The sequence below is a fragment of the Gasterosteus aculeatus genome, chromosome 16 (assembly GCF_964276395.1).
Source record: "Gasterosteus aculeatus chromosome 16, fGasAcu3.hap1.1, whole genome shotgun sequence".
NCBI lineage: Eukaryota > Metazoa > Chordata > Actinopteri > Perciformes > Gasterosteidae > Gasterosteus > Gasterosteus aculeatus.
The window spans coordinates 8,858,798-8,870,274 of record NC_135704.1 but is presented as its reverse complement, the minus strand read 5'-3'; the positions used below and the strand labels follow the sequence as shown (position 1 = coordinate 8,870,274).

The 11,477-nt window shown below is 40.7% G+C and overlaps 1 protein-coding gene across 19 annotated transcripts in view; it reads right to left on the bottom strand.

Moving 5' to 3' along the window:
- Positions 1-11,477, bottom strand: part of LOC120834313 (nectin-1) — a 71,100-nt gene that overhangs the window by 37,173 nt on the left and 22,450 nt on the right. The window lies entirely within an intron of this gene.

Genomic DNA, 11,477 nt, shown 5'->3' with positions numbered 1-11,477 from the left:
GTGATTAGAGTTATTCAAGCAAGTGATAACAAATAGAGAATAACGTCATTGACTTGAAATGACATGTTTACCTTTAGACCATCAAACCTAGCTGATGATGTCACAGAAGGCTGTTATTTTTATAAAACAAAATAACACATTCATTTGCTTGGAATGACTCACACACTCTGCAGAATGTCAACAGGAACCGGAACTCACACTTAGCAAAGGCGTCAGAGGTGGACAGGTTTCATGTACTTAACGCTACACAAAGATAGAGCACTCTTGATCATAACTGTCACTCGCATCGATCAGGTTTTAGTTAATGGGGTTTTTCTTTCTGTTTAGATGTCTGCTACATAAAGCATGACAAAGGCCAGGCAATGTATTTCCCAGTCTTTTCAAAGGAGAGTTAATTATATATAGAGACAAACAGGGAAACACTGTCATTGGTGAATAGTTGAGCAGGTGCTTTAGTTGTTTCATTGCATCAGCAAAGGCTGCTGTGATTATCTGTTTCCACTCCTCTTACATCAACAAAGCAGTAGGACATTATGCATTGTGTGTGTGTGTGTGTGTGTGTGTGTGTGTGTGTATTCCATTCCTCTGAATTGCATTCCCCATCTTTTTTTCTTCCATTGTAGCAACATTTAGATACTATTGAGAACTGGTGAGGTTTTTTATCACTCGATTACCATGAATACAATGAAATATACAATACAATAAAAATTGACGCAATGGAGTTACACTGTGAATCTTGAGATATGCTATAAAGTGCCCAAGCCCGCCCCCCCCCCACTCTCTCTCTCTCTCTCTCTCTCCTACAGTAATGGCGATCAGCAGGTGTCTATAAGTTATATTCACAGGGGACTGAGTGAGAAGAGGCCGACGAGCAAGAAAAAGAACATCAACATGCTGCAGGCTCATATGATTCCATTGATGTATACAAAAAGTCATCTCCAAATAATTTGTCTTTAACACATTAACACTGAACCATGATTCCCATTAATTAGCTGGATTCATTGCATTCGTTTCTTCCTGCTCTTCAATATTTGCAACTAGTGAAACATGAGGCCACATACATGTTATCACCACTACAGAGTGAAAGAGGGCTCCTTAAGCGTGACCATGTTTTCAGATTCTACACGGCTCGCCCACACACAAACACACATACAGGAAGCCTCAAGAATACATCCTTTTTGTGTGTCTTTGACTCTTTCATTGATGGATGTTTGAGAGTATTTGAGATGCTTCTCAGGTAGGAACCCTGGCAGAACACACTGTGTGTGTGCTTGAGTGTGAGCGCAAACTGAAAGAGCGTGTGACAGGATGACCCGTGCATCAGCTTTGCATTACATATCAATCAAGCTGCAGTCAGAAATATGCCCTCATTTTGTGTACATTTTTTAGAAAGGCATGAAGAGGCGAAAAGTGTACTGAATTGTGTGTCAGTGGTTAGGAAACAGATACATGAACTGTTCTACAATCAATCATTGATTTCAACTGGTCTAAATTCAATGTCATATAAAAATTGTTTGACACGTCTGATGGACAAGTACAAAGCGCAGGCGTCGAGAGGGCGGGTCTAGCACCCTGAGTGCTGCGTGTGGTTAAGTGCCAGACTGTGGTTTCAGTTAAATGTTAATAAAACCAGTTGTGTTGTTGTGTCTCTCTCTCCGTGCTGTGTTGCATGTGTGCAATATGCTGCAGGTGAGCTCTGCTGAAGACTGAATGGATGATTGACAGGCAGCGTGTTCTCTGTCAAATTTTCATATTCTGTCAAGGAGAACTTTGAACAGGAAAGGTCGTTGCACCAGGCTTTCCCTGGAGCGAGTTGTAACATCATGGACCTCAATGCCACAGTGCTTCTTTTGCAAAGGAGTCCCCCGTCCCTGGTAGCCATTAGTAAGAATGCAAGTTTGAAGCACTTACGTATTCGCTTTCCAATTCAAAAAGAATAACATTAGCATTTGCAATGGTTAAGTCATGTTCAGAAGCATAAGAACGTGTGAATGGGAGTTAGTGGACCAGGACATTCGAACAGGCTCCTCTCACTCATGTTGGGTGAAACCCTGTGAACACACAACGCAAAGTCTCCTTACACGCAGCTCGGATAACACGTTGGATGACAAACTTATTTGTTTGGTTCAGCTGTTAAAGTTGGCGTGTTTGCTAGAAGACTGATATTTTCTTTTAAGTATTAACATTTTGCATCTGGAAAGTCACAACAGTTTAGTCGTGTCATCAACATGCTGACTTTAGTTCAGGTCATTGTTTCAGTGGAAGTTTTGTTTTGAATCTCCCAAAGGACATTACAAACCACAAAAAAAACTTTTCACCTCCTTTCATACGATATCCTGCATCCAGGGAGGCAAAGAATGTAAAAAAATATGAAAATAAAAGATCTCACAACAAATACACAATATTCAGTTTTTCCCTGTTTGTTTTTCAAGCTCTGACTGCCCTTCATTATCACACCAGCAGGGCTTGACGTTAACATTTTTGCTCACCACCCACTGTGGCTACAGTGGTTTTCCAGTTACTAGTAACCACTCAGCAATTTCATTAGCCACAATTTTTATTGTTGGGAAACTGAGTGTAATTTAATTTAAGTCAACTACAGTTTGCTACAATTTACTTGAAGAACTCGACTTACAATCGTTTCAAATGTAAATGACCATTGTAAACACCCAAAGACTATCAAGACTACGTCACCTGTACGAAAGGAGCTTTACCAAGTGTGTAAAGCTCCTTTTGTATGAAAACATATGCTAAGACAAAGAGAAAAAGAGTAGCTTGTTGTATATAACTGGTGCAGAGGTACTTTGTTGTCTTTGTACAGTTCTTAGTTGCAATGCTTTTGATGTTGCCAACGGAAACTTCATGGTCCTATTGTTTCCGCTGTGAAATCCCTCGTCCCAACAACAAAAAAGACCTCTTAACATTTCACTCCCGCCCACTTTTCGTTGAACAGTCTTTTCTTTTTCTTTGTCTCCACTTCATTTTTTGGTTTCATCACCAGTTTTTCTCTTTTGTGTGTTTTCCCTCTGGGTTTTCCTACACCTACTCTGTTCCTCCACATCCTTCACTTGAACCGCCACCTGACACGTGTGTTCACGCATCTATGTTGCTTAGTAATGAGCGTACGGTGGCCGAGAGGGGAAAGCGACATGTAATGTCAAAAATGTATGTTACCCTTCACAATTTTTCCTTGAACGAACAAGGTTATAGATTGCGGGGAAGAAGAATTGAGCTGGAGTGGCTGGAGGCAACGCTGAAACTGTCACGGTGTGGTTTCCTGTTTTATTTTGTAGTTTCCTGCCCCTTGTGTCCCTGGGTAACTTCACTTCCTGCCTTGTCCTGTCATTCCCTGTGATTGTCTGATTGTTTCCACCTGTGTCCAATCACCTGCACCTCCCAGTGTATTTAAGCCAAAGTGTATCATGTGTCCTTTGTCGCGTCATTGATTGTTCAACACCGAATGATGATTGTTTGCATGTTATGCCTGCTTGTCATTCCCTGAATGTCTTGTGTGTTTCTGGTCCCTGCCCGCGTTTTTGTCCCCTTGGCATTTTTGATTTTGACGATTAAAGTATTTTTCTTATCAAGTCTGCGTTTGGGTCCTGCCTCTGCCTACATCCCGTTCGTGACAGAAATAACAGAGGGACAAATGTATCAACCGCATGCTACGTAACAGACAAAACCAGAACCCATTTTTCAGTGAGGCTAAATGACACGAGTCGGAGGACATACACACACGTTGTTCCCTATTGATTAGGCAGACTGCAGTGTCTCCCCTATAGGTTTACATCTTTATGTGGGGCGCTCCCCTGTTATATGGGAAACAGTGAACTGGCAGCGCTTGGTTATTAAAACATTGGCCAAATAACCTGATTTAGACTTAATGAGCAAATACAGAATCCCTTTGTGTTCATTTCTAAAGTCTCGCATTATATCTCAGTTTGGTTTGTTATAAACGTCAGAGATGTAGTTATGACACTGCATACCAAAGCAATAAGGTACGAGAGGCTGTACTTTATAGCCAATAATGTAACAGTTCGCGGTTGTTGTTAGGCCTGACACGGATTATAACCCATGATTATTGTAATTATTCAAAGGTATGCAGCGTCATAACTACATCTCTGTACAGGGTGGGTATTTCAACATGCAGTATTTCCTGATGTATATTTGTAAAGGGAAATCTTGTACCTATTTTAGAAAAGTATTCTATTTTTAGAACATAATGTAATTATTCATATTATGTATGCAGTGTCAAAACTACATTTCTGACGTTCATAATAAACCAAATCGTTCAAAAATCGGTTGAAAATTGAGCACATTACGGTTACTTAAAAAGTACATTCATCAACACCTACACAATGTTATGGGTGAGCGAGCTGACTGTACCAAGATGGCCGCCATATGAGGGACGTTCATTCGCGGACGAGACATCTAGCCGTTATATATATATCTATGATGAAGGTCCTCATTTAACGTTTTAGCCTATGTGGAATTTGCATGAGGATGAGGAGGCGGGTCCATGTCGCTAAATACACAACTAAGATGGGCTTGTGTCCTTATGAAAAGGATCCTACCACCGACCACCGAGGAACCGACCACCGACCACCGGAAGAACCAACCACCGAGGAACCGACCACCGAGGAACCGACCACAAACCACCCAACCTGACGTTCTAAAAAGGAACGTGCCACCGACCACTTTCGCACCCGCGCTATTTATCTGGGTAGGTTTTTTTTTGTGTGCGTGTGTTTCTGAACGACGACAAGCCGGAATGAAAACAAGTAAAAAAGAAACAGGGGTAAAATAAATCAAGTAAAGATACCCAACATTTCTACTTAAGGTAACAAAGTACTTGTACATCGTTACTTGACACCTCTTATATTTACACCATTTGAAGCCCTTACGCTTTACAGTAAAAGCCTTATAACTCGAAAACATATTAAATGCAGCCAGAGATGGTAATGTTCTTATTATTTTATTTAATTTAGGAAGATAAGTGTTCTCTTCGAAGCATTTATTTTCAGGCTGAGAGAAGAACGTTTATTTTAAATTAAATTAAAATAGCTGCCTGTTTTTACATGGAACATACCACTATCAATGGCCCAGTTCATTTTGTAACTGTAGCTGCTTCTGTTGGTTATTAAATCTGCGTTGATTTTAACTTGAACTGACTGATTCTTTTGATCTTGCACCACCGGCAAAGTATCAAATTGTGCTGAACCACGTGTTCTGATCGAGGTTTTGATCCCACAGAAACCAAACTCTGGCAGCTTCATCTAAAAATAAACTGGAATAGTTCACCTAAAATAGAATAATTGTAGCTATTGCTTATGTTGTAGATGTGGAAAAAAACGAACCACATCCCACACAGATTCCATTTAGTGAGCAACGCCCTTAGATTCCAGTGATGGAACAATATGTCAACATTTATATCATCATAAGACCTTTACTTGAGTCCTTTTTATGGGCCTAACGTTAATCGTTTAGGAGATAATCAGAAATTAAATGGAATATTTTTAGAATCCATTCAATCATTGAATATTAAATACAACATAAAACCAATCATTGGAAGGGACGGCAGGTGATGCACCTCTGTGCTAAACACGGCCGCAAGGTGGAACCACAACCCCAAAGGTGACAGATATTTACACTTGATCATCTCATTTGAGGGAACGCCTGTAACCAAGATAACCTGATATTGGCCTCAGGTACACAAAGACTGCAGACTGTGAATATAACATATACCAACATATAGATATTGTATCTCCTTGTATCAATAAATGTGTTTTGGGATTAATTAGTGGAACACAGGAAAAGGCACTTGTTCCCTTCCTTATGCGTCCTTACATGGCGCTCTATGGGGGAGGTGCAGCACAACTCTCTCAGGGGAGAATAGTAGTGTGGCCTTTTACACTGTAGTCAGGCTTCACATATGATGTGGTTTTGCACTCACAAGCAGCAGATTATTTATTAAAGACACACAGTAAAAAAGAAGCCAATGCCCAAACATCCACAGTGTAAAGTTTGGTAAAGGACGGGCCAAGCTTCAACATGAACACACCCATGAAGACACACATCTACAGGCCCCGTCTTGAGGGTGGAGTCATACATCCTGCTGTGGTTTACAATGTCCTGCTGTTGCCAGATGGTGTGATAACTGAACCTTCCAGTTGCTCTGCTGCCGTAACACTCTGTACGTATATTGTTGTATGTGTACACACTGTATAGACCATGTTTTTATATTATAGCATGTGGGAATAAAGAAGAAATGGTTGATTGTTGTGACCGCAGTAAGTCTGTCAATGTCTCTACGAAAGTATTGTAATTAAAAAAGCAGACGTTGAAAAAAACCTGCCTCCATAGTAGTGTGTAATGAGATGAGATGAGATGTTTAGATCACTGCATGCCCCCATGGCCGTGTTCACAAGCCTTAAACAATTATGAATGATGAAAACTGGGGTGTTATTAAATTATATAAGAGATACAAAGTAACAGCAAAGACATTGTTTTCCTTCTCAACACATATGCGTTTCCATGGGAGTGGCCTTGTGACAGCTGCTGGTCTAAACGGTTGTAACTGAAACCCCCCAGCTGTCGTCTGCTCAACTGCTTATTGTGTACACACTGTAAAGACCATGTTTAGACTGACTATAGTCAGGCTTGAGGCTTCTGCATAGCTTTAACTCACAATTGTTTAATTCATATAACAGCTAACAACAATGTATAACTTATTAATCTAAACATAACAAATATCTAATAACACGCAAACTACAATTCTAACACTATTCACCTCACATTTAACCCTTCCACTAAGCGTTCTTCTGCTTAAATTACACTAAACACTACTACTGCGTACACTCACACACACACACACAGCAAGAAACAAATGGCCACTAACATTTTCATTCGTGAAGTATTCATAGTCCAGAGTAATTGGCTTGATTAATTGAAAACTTAATACAACATAAACTTGAGGTTATATCTCCTAATACAACCTCTCACTGGTTGTCATGCAAGCATCAAGGCCTCAAGGGATTAAGACAAACTTTTTATACTTTTATTTACTAGTATTTTTTAAATTACTTCTCACTACGCAGCACATTCGTATTGTGATTCTGATCACGTTACATCTCACGTAGCTGCATGAACAAACCGCTTCCTCCTTTTTACACACATAAACTTTTAACACGGTATAAATATGTTTGCAGGTTGTAAAGTTGACAGTGTTATTACAATATGAACTAAAACAAAGAACCCCACTCATCCCACACACCGTGTTTCTCACAGTGAAAAAAACTAAATCAGACTTTGGTCCGAGCCGTGTTGGTTCCTCTTTAGCCTCCCCGGCAGTAGGTGGCGCCCCCGTCGGCCGTAGCGCTCCCCCACAAATCCCGCAAATTATCAGTTTCGGACAATTAAGGTGGACGTCATGAGCAACCCAATGCTGTTTACGTGCCCGTATGGGGACTATTTTATCTCTACACCACTGAAAAGGGATCGTCGTGGCGCAGGGGGTAGAGCTGGTGTGCTGGGAACCGCAAGGTTGGTGGTTCAAGTCCCGGCTGCCCTATGTTTCAAGTCGAAGTGTCCCTGAGTAAGACACCTAACCCCTAATTGCTCCCTGGGCAAAATGTGAAAAAGCCATGGGTTTAAAGTGTAATGTAAGTCGCTTTGGATAAAAGCGTCTGCTAAATGACCTGTAATGTAATGAAAAGAGATACACAAGGTTTGGTGGCTACAACTGTTTTGTGCTGAAAGGCAGATATTTACTTACTATTTGCCGGCCCTCCGCTTCGCGTCACCAAAGAGAGAGTAACAAACTCATTTAAATTTCAGAATTGTAATTGCGTTACTTGATTTAAAAAAATACTTCGTTACATGCTCGTTACTTTTAAAAGTAGTGGAATTACAGTAACACATTACTTTATAACATGTTCCTCCCAACTGTCTGGGTTGTTGATAAACCGTCTCAAGCAGCGGTCCTTCAGCTTCTGGATACAAAGACGTTCCACAGCCACATGTCATACGTATCAAATGCTCCAGTGTGTCCTGGTTTCAAATATTTGCTGAGATTCAACTCCAGATATCAGAGCTTCTCCATAGGAGCTCATAGGTTTACCTCCATCGATTATTTAACTGCAATCTCTCCTTTTTTTAGTGACGGACAGAAACAATGAAAACAGAATCAGACTCAAAAAAAGAAACAAATATGAAAAATAGAAGAACACATTTGACAAAAACTCATATGCAAATTAACTCGACCTCACCAGGAGTCACATGCACATAGATGTAGCTGTGTTTTATTCCATATAGGTTAGATGCTTCACACTGGTAGAGGCCATTCAGGTCAGAGGTCATGCTCAGAAACCGTAGCGTTGCACCTTCTACTCTGACAGCAGACTGAAGCCCAGAACGGTCGGATCTGAAAAAGACAAACAAGACTCAGCAGACAGCTGAATAACGACTGGTTCTTTCAGCTACTGTACCTGCTCCAGGTAAATTGTGCGTGTGGGTTGGCTTCAGTCTCACATTCAAATGCATCCTCCGATTTATTGCTCACTTTAATGGGTGAGACTGTGAGAGCAAATGAGGTGTGTTATTGTTATAATAATTAGAAATAACATAAATATAATGAGAGAGATCTACAAGGACAAAGACCCTTCACAGATGGTTAGAGCTCCACATTTAACAAAATACTGTGAATATATACAAACTTTTGTTGTCGTTAGACGTCTGACCCATCAAGGGAAAGAGCTCCACCCATTCAGCTGAATTATTTCCTCATATCTGTTTAATAAATTGTGATTTGAGATCAATGTTATTTCTCACATGGAGGTTGAAAAGATTATTTTCCCCAACGGTTAAACCAAGGTCAGAGTGATGCTTCACACAGAGATGATAAGAGGCAGTTGAAACTAAACACAGGATCCTTTTATGCAAACAAGGTTTCTCATTGGCTCAACACTATCAAAGGTGTCCTGTTTGCATTCAGACATAGAGGTGAAGGGGAGTTCCACCAGTAACTGAAGAGCAGGTGTGGAGCCAAAACGGCAAAAGACAAAAGTCCTATTGTGCTCAACCAGATGGCAGCTTTGTACGTTTGCAATGGAAAGGTTTTAGCGTATCAAATTGCCAGTGGTCATTTGCCTGGTTATTTGCATTGAGCTATCCTCTACCATGTAGTTAAAAATAAAACACTAACATTTAACCTGTACTTTGTCTTGTTTGGTCCCCGTCTTAATAGTTTTAATAGATATTCTTTTCTAGTGCAACAAAATAATCTAAAATGTCCCAATTAGTCCAAATTACAATCCAGTTTTAGACTTTGGTTTTGTGAAAAGAGATTTTGTAACATAAACTCAGAAAATTCCTTGAATAATTACAATAATTATATTATTATGTTACAGAACTGTGATTAAAGAGTAGCTTCTATGCTCCAAAGGGGTTTTCCCCTCTCGGGTGGAGTAGAGGGAATTTATCTGCTTTGTAGTGAAAAGAATGTGGGCGTGGACCAGAAAAAAAAGGAAAAAATGTTCCAACCAAACCTTTCTTGGGAAACTCGTGACTTGACTATGTCCACAATGGCATCCTGTTTGCTTTGCCTTCCTGAACCTTCAGAGATGTATAAAAGCTCCCGTTCTCCCCCAGAAACATCTGGCTCCTCTTGGGAGAAAGAACCATCTGCCCCTATTCAGCTGAATTGTTGTCATTTGACTTCTGTTGTACTTACGACTTGTGATTTCTGTATTCTTTTTCATTTTTCCTATATTCTAGTTAGTAAAATACTTAATCACAAGCGAGTCTCTGATACTTTTGATTTCTCACAAGGGCTAAAATCCACAATTTCCACCACAGTTCTGAAGACAAGTGAAGAACTTTCCTACATACGGACAAGCGTTTCCTTTCTTCCTAGTTAGATTAGATTATTAGGCATTTTACATTTGTCCACATATAGTAAAACTACACTTTAGCAGTGTGATAATTACAATGCGTAATAAGATGTGGCATTACACAATTAGCACAGCATCGGTGTTTTGTGGCCATACCATTCACACATTTCATGTCGTTTTCACACAATATGCAGTCAGTGAACACATGTCCACAATGCTTACATTTTTCTTAACAGACAAGTCATACCTCCCAACAAAACGATGGATTGTTTTAGTAGTATTCACAAATATTAAAACACACCATCCCACAATAGCAAAAACAATATCCCAAAATGTAGATACAGTATAAAAACCTCTGCTTCTGCAATGATATCAGTTGAAAAACAATATATCTCAGCTGATAATGAACAAACTATTGAATAATTGACACACAGCTGATTTATGTTGGGTAAATTGGGCCAACGACAGCTGATTCCAGTCTGGCTTATTTAAGGAGGACTTGGACTTGTTTTTGGAAACAGAAACAGAAAAAGAAAAAGACAAACACTGTAATGTCTGGACGAGGAAGAGAAAGAGCAAGGGGCCCAGGGAGAAGACCAGTTCCAGTGAGAGGTGCAGGTGAAGAAGGAGGTGCAGGAAGAGGTGCAGTGAGAGGTGCAGTAGGAGGTGCAGGTCCAGTGAGAGATGTAGAAGGAGGTGCAGTGAGAGGTGCAGGTGCAGGAAGAGGAGCCGGCCCAAGGAGAGAGCAAGGTAGTAAGAATGTGTGGTGGTGGCATTCCAAGGGCTACAAGAACAGTAGTCAGTGATGAAATTTGTGCCACTATCATTGACCATGTAATCAACCACGGTCTCTCACTAAGAGAGGCTGGTGAAAGAGTCCAACCCAATTTGAGTCGGTCAACGGTTGCCTCCATTATTCATCTTTCAACAAGTATTGCATTTTACATGGTTTGTTTCTATTCTCATTTGACATGTCAATAAGGTCATACAGTAATGTACCTTCTTTGGTAAACAGTTAAGAAAAAACAACTGATTTGCTTTTTACTGGAATGCGTTTGAATGTGAACATTACTGTACATGTGCACATGTTTTGTTCTGCCCCTTTAACTGTGTGAGTGGGGGAAGAATGCCCCTTTCTTGATTCACAGGTGTGCGGTGCTGGTTGGCTGTTGGCGAGGAGGCGTGGCCGCTGAAGACCTGGGGACTAATCAACTAACTAGCTGGTGGCCTATATAAACCAGCCTGGTTGCTGCAGAAAAGGAAAAGGAGAAGGCGAGTGGTTTTGTATGGCCTGTCAAAGATGTTGTTTTGTTGAATCCTGTCGGGTGAGATCCCGTTGTGCTCTCCTGGAGTTCTGGAGAAGGGGTGGGTAGATCTGCCCATGGGTGTACATTTTCATCACGTAGGAAAATCTTTGTTACACACACCATGTTAGCTGGGTGGGGGTCACCCCTGTAGTTTAGGCCATAGAGAGGTAAGCTGGTTGGGGATAGACTGTGTTAGGCAGGGAGAGGTGTTTAGAAGACTACTGATTACTTTGACCCCCGGTCCCCAAATTCTCTTCTCCTCCCTTCCTTGGTTGTGTGC